The sequence below is a fragment of the Nicotiana tabacum genome, chromosome 21 (genome assembly GCF_000715075.1).
Source record: "Nicotiana tabacum cultivar K326 chromosome 21, ASM71507v2, whole genome shotgun sequence".
Taxonomy (NCBI): domain Eukaryota; kingdom Viridiplantae; phylum Streptophyta; class Magnoliopsida; order Solanales; family Solanaceae; genus Nicotiana; species Nicotiana tabacum.
In genome coordinates, this window is record NC_134100.1 from 43,331,998 (window position 1) to 43,348,934 (window position 16,937).

At 40.6% G+C, this 16,937-nt stretch overlaps 1 non-coding gene across 1 annotated transcript; it reads left to right on the forward strand.

Moving 5' to 3' along the window:
* The first annotated feature begins 958 nt into the window (after positions 1 to 958).
* On the forward strand, positions 959 to 1,065 carry LOC142175642 (small nucleolar RNA R71). The gene has a single exon (XR_012704737.1). It is a non-coding gene; the product is annotated as a small nucleolar RNA R71 (small nucleolar RNA).
* Positions 1,066 to 16,937: the final 15,872 nt, after the last annotated feature.

A 16,937-nucleotide genomic window follows, 5' to 3' on the forward strand; every position in this document is an offset into this window, starting at 1 on the left:
TAGCTTTTGGGAGATAGGTAAAGTAGGTATATGATGGCTCTCCTCAGGTTCCTCCCTTCTCGATTTTTCTTCCTTTTTCATTTTCTTCGATTTCATCAAGCCTTTATTCTTTATATCAACATCATTCTTCAGTTGCTCCCCACTTTCTTTTTCAAGTTTCACATCATTTTGGATCAGGGCGGGATCTTTCAACACTTGCCCACTTCTCAAGATTACATCATTCACTGTTTCTTTGGGATTTCTCTCAGTAGCCACAGGGAGAGTTCCTGGAGCCCTCTCAGATAATATTGTTACAATCTATCCCACTTGTCTCTCCAGGTTTCGAAAAGATGTTCCCAACTCTTTGATAGCTGCTCCATGGGCATCCAACCTCTCATATGTGTTGATAATAAAGGCCTTCATTAGATCCTCTAGAACATGCTGAATGGGCTGTTGAGGCTGAAATTGCTGCCTCTGCTAATTTTGGTATGATTGAGCTCCTTGTCCCTGAGGTCTAGAGTTATTTTGTTGCCAAGCATTCGCTGTACCTCCAGGTGAACTCTATGAAAAATCGGGGTGCTTCTGACCCATTGCACTAAAATTGTAGTTTCCCACATCATTCACTTCCTCAATTGAGGCTTGACACTCACGAGTAGGGTGTCCTCTTCCACATATATTACAAACTATGTGAGGCTTATTTTGTATCGAGGCTAAGGTCAACTTTCATATTTCCTTAGCCATAGTATTAAGTTGTACCTACACAGATGTATTAACATCAACTTGGTGAACACCAGTTGATCTTCTTCTTTCAGCACTCTTAGAGGGCCACTGGTTTTCATTTTCAGACAACTCATCAAGAATTGTAACTATCTTCCATGGAGTATTCTTCATCAAAGGGCCTCCAGCTGCATTGCTCAATGTTTTACGTGAGGCCGGTGTCAATCCATCCCAAAAGTCATGGAGTTGCATCTAGAGTTCAATTCCACTATGTTGACACTTTCGAACAATCTCCTTAAACCTCTCTCATGCTTCAAAAACAGTTTCAGTCTCTTTCTGGTAGAAGTTATGGATTTCTCTTCTAAACTTGCTCGTCTTAGCTGAGGAGAAATATTGATCAAGGAATTTTCTAGTCATCTCCTCCCATGTTCTAATCGATCCCGTTGGTAAGTTTTGAAGCCACTATTTTGCATCATCTTTGAGTGTGAAGGGAAATGCCCTTAAGTACACTGCATCTCATGACACACCACTGTATAGAAAGGTGTTCATAATCTCATCGAAGTCTATCAGATGTGTATTTGGGTCTTCGTTCATCTTCCCTCTAAAGACACAACAATTTTTAAGGTCTTGAAGCAACCCTTGCTTCAACTCGAAATTTGTTAGCTGTAATTGGAGGTGGTATAACACTTGATAACCCTTGATTGTAGACCGGTCTAGCATAATCGCCCAGTGGTCTCCCAGGCGTGGGAGCTATATTTCTGAACTGGTCTGTAGCCAAGGATTGATTTTGAGAAACTCCCCGACCCCTTTCTTCTTCATAGATAATCTGTGCATCTCTAATAGATGCTTTCTCAGCATCCCGTATAGCTTTTTATCGTTTTTGGGCTGCCTCACCTTTAGCCAAATCTACATTATCATCACCCTTTCCAGCCTTAGTTTCTTTGGTTGAGGATTGCCTAACCTTTTTTGAAGTCTCGGTGAGATTTCTTTCCTTCCTCAGCTGTCGTAGTTATTTTTCTATCTCTACCTCGTATGGTAGCACTTCTTTCGCAGAAGCTCGAGTCATGCACCAATCTAAACCTGTAGCCTGCGCACAGTCAACGAACACCAAATGTCAAAAGAGAAAAAAAAATTCTTGAATTAACACTACAAACTATTTCAAACACTATTGATTGCTAATCCCCGGCAACGACGCCAAAATTTGACGAGCTCGAAACACACACCTAAATTATGCTCACTAATCAAATATAGTATAGTATAATATCGTATCCACATGGATTGGATTTAAATAGTATTCTTGTAGTTTCTAGCTTGATTTTTATCCAAGATGATCAAGAATTTAGATTTATATGATGTCTAACTAAAAATAACTAAGAATCTAAAGTTATTGACTAATGACAATTGAAACAAGGAACAAGAAAAAAAGGGTATCAATTGGAGAAGATAGGGTTTTCATAGGATAGGTGCAAGATAATTATTTGGGATCTAACTCTAGATAATTCACTTTTAATGTTCAAGTGAGTCTCTCGAATTCTCTCAATTATTATTTCAAGCATTTAGCAAAAACTCCTCTCTCTATTAAGTCTTAACCTCACAAGATGAACCAATTTAAGCACGTGAAGATATGCCAGAATGCATAGTGGATTGGTCTTTAGGAAAACCTCTTTCGATTATTGTTCTATCTAGGATTAATCAATAATTCAACTAGCCTCTTTCGATTGCATATAAGAATCTAATAACTCAACCAAAAATATAATGCAACGGTATCTCAAGTTATGCATCTCTCGATTACATGAACAAGTGAATATAGATGCAATATTTAATTCCTCCAAAAACAATTCAATACATAAAACTAGAGTTATAATCCACAAAAAATCATCAATACACCAAATCCATCAAACCCTAAATGGAATACACTATAGATATGGAGGAATTAATCACAAATAAAATTAAAGTATAGGAAAATATAAATTCAATCCAAACTTGGGTCTTGAGTGAGGAAGAAATGATGAAATCCTTGTGCTTGTGTTCTTCTAACCCCTCCTTAGCCTCCTTAGGTCCAAAGTATGTCAAAAGTCCTGGAAATAACATTTTTCCAAGTATTTATACCAAGTAGGGTCGGGCCCAGACGAAACCACCTTCTCCTAGCCGAAATAGGACAATCACTATGTAAAAATTGCACAGGAGCGCTGCGGAAAGGGAGGTTCACGTTGTAGCAATTTTGAGAAAGTAAAGGGATGAGGAAAGGGAGGGTACACAGAAAAATCAAACAATGCAATTCAGTTTAACAATCCCACACGACCAAAATCCGTCATGGTAAAAGCCTAAGTATCCCCAACAGAGTCGCCATGCTGTCGCGACTCGTTTTCTCATGAAATAGGGTTTTGACATGTGACAACACTTTTAAAGGGTATTACAAGAGAAGAGTTTCCACCTAATGATTTTGAGGTGTGTTTGGGCCCCTATTTGCATATAAGTCTATTTCAACTAGTCAACATCACCAAAGATCGGGCAAGGGCTTAAATTACCTCAAAGAGAAGGGGTTAGAAACTATTCGAGGTCCACAACTATGGTTTCCCCCCAAATTTTAAAACTATGCGGGATTTATCGGATTGTAGATAATTATTCTAAGTGAGCATGTAAATGAGTTAGATTAAGGGAATAAAGAGTCTAAGTAAGTGATTGTACCGACTCGACCAGTTATTTTGAGTGTTATAGTCCCGTTCCCCCATTTACTGCTCATTCTATACTCAATTCATGTTATGTGACTTGTCGGGGTAGTTAGTTTAATTTCGAAGATATTTTGAAATGAATTGGAACACTTAGTCCCAAGGTTGGAAACCTAAGTTGAAAGAGTTGAACGGATGTTAACTTATGTGTAAAAGACTTCAGAATGGAGTTTTGACAGTTCCGATAGCTTCATAGGATGATTTTGGACTTAGGAGAGTGTCTGGATAGTGATCTGGAGGTCCGTAGATGATTTTGGCTTGAATTGACGAAAGTATAAAAAATGGAAATTTGGAGAGTTGAGAAGTTTGACCGAGAGCTGACTTTGTGGTTACCGGGCTCGGATTTTGGTTTCAAAAGTTGGAATAGGTCCGTTGTGTCTTTTATGACTTATGTACAAGATCTGAGGTTAATTGGAGTTGATTTGATAGGTTTCAGCATCAATTGTAGAAGATGGAATTCATTAGTTTTCATTAGGTTTGAATTGGGGTGCAATTCGTATTTTTGATATTGTTTGATGTGATTTAAGGCCTCGACCAAGTTCATATCGTGCTTTAGGGCTTGTTGGTATATTTGGTTGAGGTCCCAGGGGCCTTGGGGATGATTCAGATGGATATCAGATTGGATTTTGACTTAGGAGAATTTTTGGGCTGCTGATGTCTGGTGCCATCGCACCTGCGGAGGATTGGTCGCAGGTGCGTGACCACAAAAATGAAGAAGTTGTCGCAGGTGCGGTCTGAGATGAGTTGGACAATGGTCGCAGGTTCGAAGAGGTTATCCGCAGAAGCGGAATTGCACCTGCAGAAGGGAGATCGCAGAAGCGGATTGTGGGGAGTAGTTAGGATGGCCAGGTGTTCCGCAGAAGCGGAAAGGAGGTCGCAGAAGCAAACTTGGGGGCGCAGATGCGGAGCTTGGGAACTTAGTGTGATCCACAGGTGTGGAGTTTTTACTGCAGATGCAAAATTTTGGACCGCATGTGCGAACGCACTGGGCATAATATAAATTGAAGGGTTCTGTGATTTTTATCATTTTTGGACTTTGCAAGCTCCGTTGGAGGCGCTTTATGAGAGGGGTTTCGCGAGATTTCTTGAGGTAAGCCACTTTTGGTCATTTTTATCTAATTATATTGGTTACCCATCGAATTTTCCACCTAGTTTATGTATTTTTAAGGTGGAATTTTGGGAGTTTTGGGATACGGATTGGAGAGTAAGAATTGGGGATTTGAGTGGCGTTTTGGTGTCGGATTTGAGTAATTTTGGTATGGTTGGACTCGTAGTTGAATGGGTGTTCCGATTTTGCAATATTTATTTGATTTCGAGACATGGGCCCTGGATTGACTTGTTGAGTTGACTTTTGACCTTAGTTAAAGATTATAGTTTTATTAATTGGAATCAATTCCTATAGATTTTATTGATAGTATTACGTTATTTTTGCTAGATTCGAGCTTTTCGGAGGTCGATACGTATGGGAAGGGCTTTCTAGCAGAGTGATTTGATTTTATTGAGGTAAGTATCTTATTTAAACTTGGTTGGGGGACTAGTTTCCTGAATTGTTATGATAGCTATGTGCTATTGGGTGCGCACATGCATGGGGATGAACCCATGTGCGGGCACCGGTGCCATTTATTCATGCTCGGGTTTATCTCGGGCTCTTATGAGCCGAGAATTTGACTGTTAAGATTTAAGCTATGATGTTCCTCAGATTTGTAACATTTGTTTTGTGTGAACTATTTGAGCCATGTTTGAGGCTACATAGAGGTTTAATCCCTGAATGAACTTGATAAATGCTTTTCAGTGATAAAATTGATAGCACACTTTGTACATGCCTACACTTTAGCATGTCATTTATAACTGTCCAGGAGAATGAGAATCTTATTTCATTCATCACATACATGTATACTTGTTTAATTGCTCATGTATGATATGTTACTGTAGGTCTGTGACCATGCCGGGCGGATTATGTTATTGGCACGTGAGGATTTTGTGCAGCACGTGAGTTGTCCGTGCAACACGTGAGTTGTCCGTGCGAATCCATATATTGACATTATTGGCACGTGAGTTGTTCGTGCAACACGTGAGTTGCCATGCAGGTTCTATTATTAGCACATGAGTTGTTCGTGCAGTGTGTGGATACAGATCCATCCCCCTAGGGTCACCCTCTCATGTTTCTCTCTTGATGGTGTACACGTGGTTATTAAGAATACTGATCAGTGGTTTGGAACAAATATAAAAATTTGAGAGAATCTGGCAAGTGTTGTGTTGGATTTTGCATTTCCTTGATCATTTATCTGATTTAAATGCTTATCACCTATACATGCCATGATACTGTCAGAGTAGAGTACATATGCACACACAGATGTTTTCTCATGAAATTTGATGAGTTAGTATTCAATATTCTTCTGTGCCGGTTTAAAAGATGGAACTACATAGGTGATAGCTAGTATCATTAATAATTTATGCTTCTCTTGCCTTGATGTGTTTATTTATGATACTTATTGAATTAGTTGTACTCATACTATACTCTGCCCTTTGTGTGCAGGTCCAGGTACTTCCGGACGTGGAGGTTGCTAGTGTTTGAGCTTACCCAGTTTGGAGACTATCGAGGTAGCTGCTTGGCGTTCGCAGATCTTGACTCTCTTCCTTTTTCTTTAGTTTCATTTATACTGCTCTATCTTCCGAGATAGTGTTTTCCGCATTCAAACCATGTCATTGTATAGATGCTCATGTACTCAGTGACACTCGGATTTTGGGGGATATTGTATTGAGTTGCGGTATTTGCTTACCAGTATTTATGAGATTTTTGTCCTGAACTTATATTACTATGTATTTTCAAGTTTAAAGATGCGTTGTTTATGGTAATTGTCGGCTTCCCTAGTTTTACGATAGGCTCCGGCACGACATGTGAGATTAGGGTCGTGATAAGTTGGTATCAGAGCTAGGTTACATAGGTCTCACGAGTCATCAGCAGGTTTAGTAGAGTCTTGCAGATCAGTACGGAGACATCTGTACTTATCTTCGAGAGACTTCCAGACCATTAGGAAAACTTCACATTCTTGTATTCTTGTCGTGCGAATTTGTTTATTCCGAAAACTAAACTTCTATTATTTTATCTTCTCACAAATGGTGAGGACACGTGCTACCGGATCGGTGGGCTACCACCAGTACCACCATCTAGGGCCATGAGAGGTCGCGACCGTGGTAGAGGCTGGGGTACAGCTCTTACAACAGCTAGAGCAGCACCTATAGACCCACCAGTTGCTCCAACTCAAGAGTAGATTCTAGATGTGGTTAAGCCGGTGGGACCAGCTCAGGCACCAGCTATGCCAATTGTGATTCCAGACTATCAGGAGGCTTTGGCCAGAATATTGACTGTTTGCACTAGCCTTGCTCGAGCGGTTTCAGTTCAGGCCGCACTAGCCACTTCTCAAGTCGGGGGAGGTGCTCATACTCCTGCCGCCCATACTCCAGAGCAGGTGGTGTAGGGACTTCAAACAGCCGGGGTACTCCCACCTAGTCGGTTGCAGTTGCTCAGACCCAGGTGGGTCCCATTATGAGTGATGAGGAGTAGAAGAGACTAGAGAGGTTTGGGAGGCTCAAGCCTCCAATATTTAATGGGGGTAGAGTCAGAGGATGCTCAGGACTTCTTGGATATATGCCAGCAGATTCTTCACACGACGGGTATTCTAGAGACTATTGGGGTCTCATTTACTACTTTTCAGCTTGATGGGGGTAGCCTTCAAATGGTGGAAGACCTATGAGCGGGGCAGGCCAGCCGGTGTTGCACCACTTTCATGGCACGAGTTCTCTGTTCTCTTGCTGGAGAACTTTGTGCCACTGACCCACGGGGAGGAGTTACATAGGCAGTTCGAGCAGCTACGCGAGGAGGGTATGTTTGTGATCCAATACGAAATGAGATTTTTAGAGTTGGCTTGTCACACGATCTGGTTGGTTCCCACGGAGAGAGAGGATTAAGAGGTTCATTGATGGCCTAAGCTATCAGTTACGTTTTGTTATGACTCAGGAGAATGCATCAGGTTCTAGGTTCAACGAGGTGGTTGATATTGCTCGACGGCTAGAGCTGGTCCACAATCAGGAGAGTGAGGAGAGAGAGGCCAAGAGGCCGTATTGTTCGGGCGGTTTCATTGGTGTTTATTCTAGGGGTCAGTCCCCACAGCAACAGGGTTTGTCCTTATAGGCCCCCTCAGATGGCTCATTCGGTTCATCGTGGTGCATCAGTTAGCCATGGTTCTTACAGTGCTCGTTCGGGTCAGTCATCATTCAGTGCGTTACCAGTGTAGAGTTCTCACCCTGCTTCGTCTTCCTAGGCTTCTACAGGTATTTCCTCGGGTTATCAGGAGCAACAGCTCCGTCAGAGGAGGGGTTGTTTTGAGTGCGGGGACTTGAGACATCTCAAGAGAGATTGCCCTAGACTATTGAGTGTGGTTCCATAGCAGAGTTCTCGGCCGATGATACCAGCACAAGCAGCTACACCACCTGCTTAGCCAGCTCGGGGTGGGGCTCAGGTAGCTAGAGGTCGTCCTAGAGGGGGAGGCCGATCAGGTGGCAGTTAGGCTCAATTCTATGCTATTCTTGCTAGGCCAGAGGTCGTTGCTTCAAACGCAGTAATAACATGTATTGTTACAGTATGCCACAGGAATGCTTCCATATTATTTGGCCGTCGTTCTACTTATTCCTATGTATCATCCTATTTTACTCGTTATTTGGATATGCCCCGTGAGTCCTTAGTTTCACCTGTTCATGTATCTACGCTGGTGGGCGATACTATTGTTTTGGACCATGTATATCTGTCGTGTATGGTGACCATTTGAGGATTGGAGACTAGAGTTGATCTCTTATTATTTAGTATGGTTGATTTTGACATGATTTTGGGTATGGATTGGTTGTCTCCATGTCATGCTATTCTTGATTGCCACGCTAAGACCGTGACGTTGGCGATGCCAGGATTGCCGCGATTGAGTGGAGAGGTTCTCTGGATTATGTTCCCAGCAGGGTGATTTCTTATCTGAAGGCCCAACGGATGGTTAGGAAGGGGTGTCTGTCATATTTGGCCTTTGTAAGGGATGTTGTTGCTGATACTCCTACTATAGATTTTGTTCCAGTAGTGCGAGACTTTCTGGATGTGTTTCCTTTAGACCTGCAGGGCATGACACCCGATAGGTATATTGATTTTGGTATTGACTTGATGTCAGGCACTCAACCCATTTCTATTCCTCCGTATTGTATGGTACCATCAGAGTTGAAGGAATTAAAAGAACAACTTCAGGAGCTTCTTGATAAGGGGTTCATTAGGCCTAGTGTGTCGCTTTGGGGTGCACCAGCCATGTTTGTGAAGAAGAAGGATGGTACTATGCGGATGTGCATTGATTATAGGCAGTTGACCAAAGTTACAATCAAGAACAATATCATTTACCGCACATTGATGATTTATTTGACCAGCTTCAGGGAGCGAGGGTATTCTCTAAGATTTATTTGAGGTCTGGGTATCACCAGTTGAAGATTCGGGACTCAGATATTCTGAAGACGGCATTCAAGACCCGCTATGGTCACTATGAGTTTCTTGTAATGTCTTTTGGGCTGACCAACGTCCCAGTAGCGTTCATGCATCTGATGAACATTGTATTTCAGCCAAATTTTGATTCGTTTGTAATAGTATTCATTGATGATATCTTGGTGTACCCACGTAGTCAGGAGGAGCATGTGCAGCATTTGAGGATTGTACTACATAGGTTGAGGGAGGAGAAGCTTTATGCCAAGTTCTCCAAGTGTGAGTTTTGGCTTAGTTCGGTGGCGTTCTTGGGGTTTTCTTAAAGATCGTATTTTTATTAAAGATCGCTTAGTTAAAGATCATATTTTTATTAATTGGAATCAATTTCTATAACTTTTATTGATAGTATTACGTTATTTTATACTAGATTTGAGCCTTTTAGAGGTCGATACATGTGGGAAGGGTTTGCTAGCAGAGTGATTTGATTTGCTTGAGGTAAGTATCTTATTTAAACTCGGTTGAGGCACTAGTTTCCTGAATTGTTATGATGGCTACTTGCTATTGGGTGTGCACATGCGTGGGGATGAACCCATGTGCGGGCACTGGGGCCATTTATTCATGCTCAGGTTGTGCTCGGGATCTTATGAGACGAGAATTTAACTGTTAAGCTTTAAGCTATGATGTTCCTCATATTTGTAACCTTTTTTTTGTGCGAACTATTTGAGTCATGTTTGAGCCTACATAGAGTTTTAATCCCTGAATGAACTTGCACTACAAGAAAAGAGGTCTTTAACGATCACTTCTTTACGAAAGGAAATTAATTCAGTCGTTATATGTATGCTTATAGTGTGGCCAATATTTATTACGGTCGTTAAAGTCATATTTTTACTTTATTTTTTATGAGGGAATAATTTCAAGGCCCTTCAAATTGTGTCAATCCCCTCGTTAAATCTGAATAAAATAAAAAATAAGTGCTAATTATTCCCTCCTTTTTTTCCTCAACCAACTGTCCGCCCATATCCCCCAAATTAATCAAAAACCCCCTACAATGTTATCCCAAAACACGTACACCAAATTCAGCAAAGAAGAGGCAAAGAATCACGAACAAATAGGGCGCTCACTGCAACTGCCCGCTACTCGATCGGCGAAGTTCTCAAGAGATTAACATTATATATATATACAGACCAAAACTCAACAAATAATCACAAAAAGATTTGGTCTTCTTGTTGTACGTAACTTATAATAATTTGTGTGCTTTGTGGTGAATCTGTGTCAACGCTAATAGCTGGGTTCCGTTCTCTTTCTCGTCAAGGTAAACTCAAGTCGCTAAACTTAGTTGTAATTATTGTGAAATTGGGTCTTTTTGTTATCTCTCTGCTTTTCAGATATTGAATTTCTTCTTAGAATTACATGTATATTTTTCAGATTTATAGTTACATCGATGCATTTCAGATTTATATGATCATTGTTCTGTTTCCAGTATATTTCTTGCAATTTTTCAATGCACAGAACTAACTGCTTTCCATCAAAGTTGTTGTTTTGCTCATCTTCTGCTTTCTCTGCCATTTTCTGCTTCTTATTTCCTTTTTCTTCCCCCATCTGTTCAACAAAGCAAAGCAGTAAGTCTTATAACTTTGTATTATTAAGACATACAAAACTTGAAGGTTACCTTAATCAAATTAAAATGTTCATCCCTAATAAGTTGCATATGCTCCATCTTCACATCCCAAATCTTCTTCAATACTTCTTCACTGTTTTATTTCTAAAGCACTAGAAAGAAGTGAAAAATCCAGAACATATATGAAAAAATATATATAGAAAATTGCATTATAAAGAATGAGGATAGATTTAAAGGCCATTCAGGTGGAGACAAAGAGCTCAACTTTTGGTTCCTTTCGGAGAACTTGCTTATCTCGTTTTATTTCTTTGACAAAAATCTTTGTGCTATGTTGAAATAATCAATAATACCTTATGATTCCTCTATCACATTTTAAGAATTCTTAGAATAGCCCAGTCATTTATGCTATATTGGTGTCCAAAAATCTACTGCTTTGGGCTGTTATAAAATGGTACAAAGAACATGGCCGTTTTCAAAGAATACCATATACATTAAAGATCGTATTTGCTATATTTTCAAGAGATATTATGGTGGCCGAAACATTGTACAGTATTCAAATCTGATGGAGTAGTATTGATTTTAATGTATATTTATATTCTTGTACAAAATATTAGAGTACTATATATTCTTGTACAAAATATTAGAGTACTATTAATTGATTAAAGGTTAAAAATATCATCCAATTTTTATGGGCATTTTAGTAATTCATGTTTGACGTTAGGAGCTTCCTATTTTTAGTATAATATGATTGATCGTGGCCGTGATACTTTAGAAAGCTCACATATGTAACATCTGTTTGCTTTTACTTTAGATTTTTCAATTTGAATTAAGGATTTAAAAGCCGATACGATGATTATTATCGATTTTGCTTTAGTATACATTTGTACTACATACAAGTTGAAGTATTTGCTTATTTGTTGGCTCGTTGAATAAATGTTTACTTCTAGCTAATACATATATTTTAATCATATATACATATATATTACACATGCACCAGATTATGGCACCCGATAAGAAATGGATGGAACTTGTCCATGACCGACTTGGTAATGCTTATAAGCTTGGGGTGGACAACTTTTTGGATTTTGCTTTTATAAGATTAAGTGAAGCACCTGTAATACGCTGTCCATGTATCAAATGTTGTAACACAACTTCGGAAACACGTGAGATGGTTAAGTCACATTTAATTATACATGGAATAATTCAAATTATACTTTTTGGTATCCCCACGGGAAAATGTTACGTGAGCCACAATCAACTCCAGAAGATGTAGAAGATGATGACATTGAAGAAGCTGATGGTGAGGACGAAATACATGGGATCCTAAGAGATTTATACCCTGATTTTGATGCAGACAATACGAACACTGATGGTGATGATTTTCTTGAGGAGGAACCAAATCTTGAAGCAAATAATTCTATATGCTTTTAAAGGATTTTGAGCAACCATTGTACCAAAATTCAAAAGTTTCTAAACTTTCTACTATGGTTGAATTGTTTCATATCAAAAGTATTGAGCGTTGGAGTCATGAGTCATTTACAATGTTGTTGAAGATGTTGAAGGAAGATCTATTTCCTAACGAATCAAACTTGCTAGATTCATATTATGAGGCAAAGAAGATAATTCGGGATCTTGGACTTTCTTACAGGAAGATTGATGCGTGTAAGAACAATTGTATGTTATATTGGAAGGATGACTAGTTTCTTGAATCTTGCAAAGTTTGTGGAGCATATAGATGGAAAGAGGATAAACATAGTGGAGAAACTAAATTTAAGAGTGGGAAAAAGATAGCGCACAAGATTTTACGTTATTTTCCCTTTAAACCAAGACTCCAAAGGTTGTTTATGTCCTCAAAGATGTCATCTTTAATGACATGGCATCATGACAAAAGAGTTGACGATGGAATAATGAGGCACCCAGCTGACTCAATGGCATGAAAAAAGTTTGATCAACTTCACCAATCTTTCGCTGATGAACCTCGTAATGTTCGACTTGGACTTGCTAGTGATGGTTTTTAACCATTTGGAAATTCTAGAAATCCGTATAGCATTTGGCCTGTTGTACTTATTCCTTATAATCTACTACCTTGGCTATGTATGAAGCAAGAGAATTTTATTTTGTCGATGCTTATTCCTGGTCCTGAAAGTCCGGGAGACGCAATTGATGTTTATCTTCAGCTTTTGATGGATGAATTAAAGGAATTATGGGAAACTGGAGTTGTAACGACCCAGTCGGTCGTTTCGAGAGTTATAACCCCATTTTCCCCATTTCTACTTCTTTTTTATATTATTCAGCTATATTATATTATATCGGGTTAGTGGGTTAGAATCCGGAAGGAACTCGGAGTGAAATGAGACACTTAGTCTCATAATTAAAAAATTGAGTTAGAAAAGTGGACCGGATATGGACCTATGTATAAACGACCTCGGATTTGAATTTTGATGATTCCAATAGCTCTGTATGGTGATTTTAGTCTTAGAAACGTATTCGGAATATTATTTGGAAGTCCGTAGAGGAATTAGGCTTAAAATGCCGAAAGTTTTATTTTTGAGAAGTTTGACCGGGGGGTTGACTTTTTGATATCGGGGTCAGAATCCGATTCTGAAAATTGAAATACCTCTGTTATGTCATTTAGGACTTGTGTACAAAATTTGAGGTCAATCGGACGTGATTTGATAGGTTCCGAAGTTATTTGTAAAAATTAGAAATTTCAAAGCTCATTAGGCTTGAATTGGGGTGTAATTCATGGTTTTATCGTTGTTTGAGGTGATTTGAGGATTCAACTAAGTTTGTATGATATTTTAGGACTTGTTGGTATATTTGGTTGAGGTCCCGAGGGCCTCGTGTGAGTTTCGGATGGTTAACGGATCAAAAATTGAACTAGAACAGCTGCTGCAATTTCCTTCTGTTGGAAATTGCTTCTGCCCAGATCGAGCTCAGGGTCGAGGGACACGATTGAAGCCCAGATCGAGCTTAGGGTCGAGGGACACAATCGAAGCCCAGATCGAGCCCAGAGTCGAGGGCCATGATCGAAGCCATGATCGAGCCCAGAGTCGAGGGCCACGATCGAAGCCATGATCGAGCCCAGAGTCGAGGGCCACTATCAAAGGCATAATCGAGGGCCAGGATCGAGGACCTCGATCGAAGGCCAAGATCGAGGCAAAAACGAGGATGTCTGGGCAGAATTATAAAAACAGGGATTTCGTCCCATTTGCCATTTTTGACAAATTGGAGCTTGAGGAGAGGCGATTTTTGATATATTTTCAAGGAAAACTTGAGGTAAGTCCCTTGTGATCATTTTTACTCCATAATATTGAATTATCATCGAATAATCCGACTAGATTACATGATTTTGAGGTGTGAATCGGAGATTGGAACTTAGAAATTTGGAAATAAGATTTGTAGATTTGAGGGTCGAGTTGAGGTCGAATTTTGGTAAAATTGATATGGGTAGACTCGTGGTTGAATGGGCTTTCGGATTTTATAACTTTTGTCGGGTTCTGAGACGTGGTCCCCACAGGTAATTTTTGAGCCAATTTCGGGTTTTGATCTAATTTTAAAGCTTTTCTTGTGGAATTCATTCTATTAGCGTATATTGATGGTATTATACTGATTGTGAATAGATTTGGAGCATTTGGAGGCCGAGTCCAGAGGCAAGAGCATTGCGGGGTAGAGATTTGACCAGTTTGAGGTAAGTAACGATTGTAAATCTAGTCCTGAGGGTATGAAACCCCGGATTTTGTATCATTCTACTATTTTTAGTGACGCACATGCTAGGTGACGGGCGTGTGGGCGTGCACTGTTGGGAATTTTTGACTTGGTCCGTCCCGTAACAACTGTAAAGTTGCATACTTTGTTGAAACCATATGATACTTATATGTTTTAGAAAGAATTTCTGTAAATTGGGCTGAATGCCATGTTTGGGCCTTGCGCCAATGCTGTTTGGACCCTTAGGGGTTGTTTCTTACCATCCTCTCATTGTTTTCGATTGAAAATCTATACTCAGTCATGTTTATACTTGTTTACCGCATAACTCTATTTTATGACTCTATTTTGATGCATATAAATATTTTGGGCCGAATGCCCTATTTTACTGAAATGCCGGAGTCTGTACACACCCCCAGTAAGCGCAGGTACCTACTAAGTGCGAGTGCCAAGTGCCGAGTGCTGAGTGACTGGGAGTCATGAGTGGTTGTGAGGTATGCCCGAGTGGCAAGAGTGATTGTGAGGTATGCCCGAGTGGCAAGAGTGATTGTGAGGTATGCCCGAGTGGCACGAGTGACTGTGAGGTTTGCCCGAGTGGCTGTTTATGATTTCATCATTTTTGCTCACCTTTGCATTGAGCCTTTGTTTGAAAAACTATTGGAAAAATGTCTTTAAAATGATTTTTTATTGGAACTGGGTTTAAACGAGATGTTTGATTCAAATCCTGATTTTTAAGAGCATGTGGTATTTTACTGAGATTTCCTGATATGAACGTTATATGCTTTATTTCTCGTCACTATTGCTCAGTCTTTATTTATTGTTGTTACTTACTAAGTTGGCATACTCACGTTACTCCCTGCACCTTGTGTGCAGATCCAGGTGTAGCTGGACATGGTAGCGGTTATTGAGTGTTCTGGTAGCAGATTTTCTTGGAGATAGCAAGGTAGCTGTTTGGCGATCGCAGCCCCTGCTCTTCTCCCTCTTATCTTCCTCTAGTTGTATTTAGTTATTTTCCGGGCTGAGTTATCCTTGATATTGTTGGACAAATTGTAGTATGTGCTCATGACTAGTGACACCCCGATGTTGGGCTTTTTCTTTTCCGCACTTCTGTTTTTCTTTGATTTGAACTCTTTTAGTGGAGGATTTATGTTAAATAACCAGCCATCATTAAACCTCATGATCCTCTCTCTGTCCGTGGGAACCAACCAGATAGCATGACGGGCCAACTCGGAGAACCGCATCTCATACTGCGTCACAGACATATCACCCTGGCGGAGCCGCTCAAACTGTCTACGCAGCTCCTCTCTGCGGGATCGAGGCACGAACTTCTCCAAAAAGACCACGGAGAACTGCTGCCAAGTAAGGGGTGCTATGCCAATAGTCCTACCCCTCTCGTAAGCCTCCCACCATCTGAGTGCAGCCCCAGAAAATGGAAAGGTAGTGAATGAGACCCCACAAGTCTCCAAAATACCAGCAGTACGGAGTATCCTCTGACACCTGTCCAAAATGTCCTGAGCATCCTCTCTCTCTGTGCCACTGAAAGGTGGTGGCTGAAGTCTCCCAAACCTCTCAAACCAATGCTGATCATCCTCAGGTATAGCAGGAACCACACACACCCTTTTGGGTCAATTTGGTCAAGGGCAATGCAATAGATGAAAATCCCTCCACAAAGCGACGGTAGTAATCTGCCAAACCAAGAAAGCTCCTAATCTCCGTGGCTGAGGACAGTCTGGGCCAACTCTGCACCGCCTCTATCTTCTTCGGATCCACCTGAATACCCTCACTGGACACCACGTGCCCCAAGAATGCTACTGAACTGAGCCAAAACTCGCATTTAGAGAACTTTGCATAAAGTTTCTCCTCCTCAATCTCTGCAATACAACCCCCAAATGCTGAGCGTGCTCTTTTTGGCTATGAGAGTACACCAGGATATCGTCAATGAATACAATGACGAATGAGTCCAAATAGGGCTGGAATACACTGTTCATCAGATGTATGAACACTGCTAGGGCATAGGTCAGCCCAAAAGACATCACCAAGAACTCATAATGGCCATATCGGGTTCTGAAAGCTGTCTTGAGAATATCTTAATCCCGAATCTTCAGCTGGTGATAACCGGACCTCAATTCAATCTTGGGGAACACCCTCTCTCCCTGAAGCTGGTCGAATAAATCATCAATACAAGACAAAGGATACTTGTTCTTGACTGTGACCTTATTCAACTGCCTGTAATCAATACACATTCTCATGGAACCATCCTTCTTTTTCACAAATAGAACCGGTTCACCCCAATGTGAAACACTAGGCCGAATAAACCCCTTATCAAGGAGTTCCTAAAGCTGTTCTTTCAATTCCTTCAACTCCGCCGGTGCCATACGATACGGTGGAACAGAAATGGGCTGAGTGCCCGACACCAAATCAATACCAAAGTCAATATCCCTGTCAGGCGACATGCCCGGTAGGTCTGCAGGAAACACATCCAAAAAATCACGTACCACCGGAACATAATCAATGACAGGAGTCTCTGCACTAACATCCCTCACAAAAGCCAAATAAGATAGGCGACCCTTCTCAACCATCCGCTGAGCCTTCAAATATGAAATCACCCTACTTGGTACATAATCTACAGAACCGCTCCACTCAACCCTCGAAATTCCCGGCATAGCCAACGTCACCATCTTAGCGT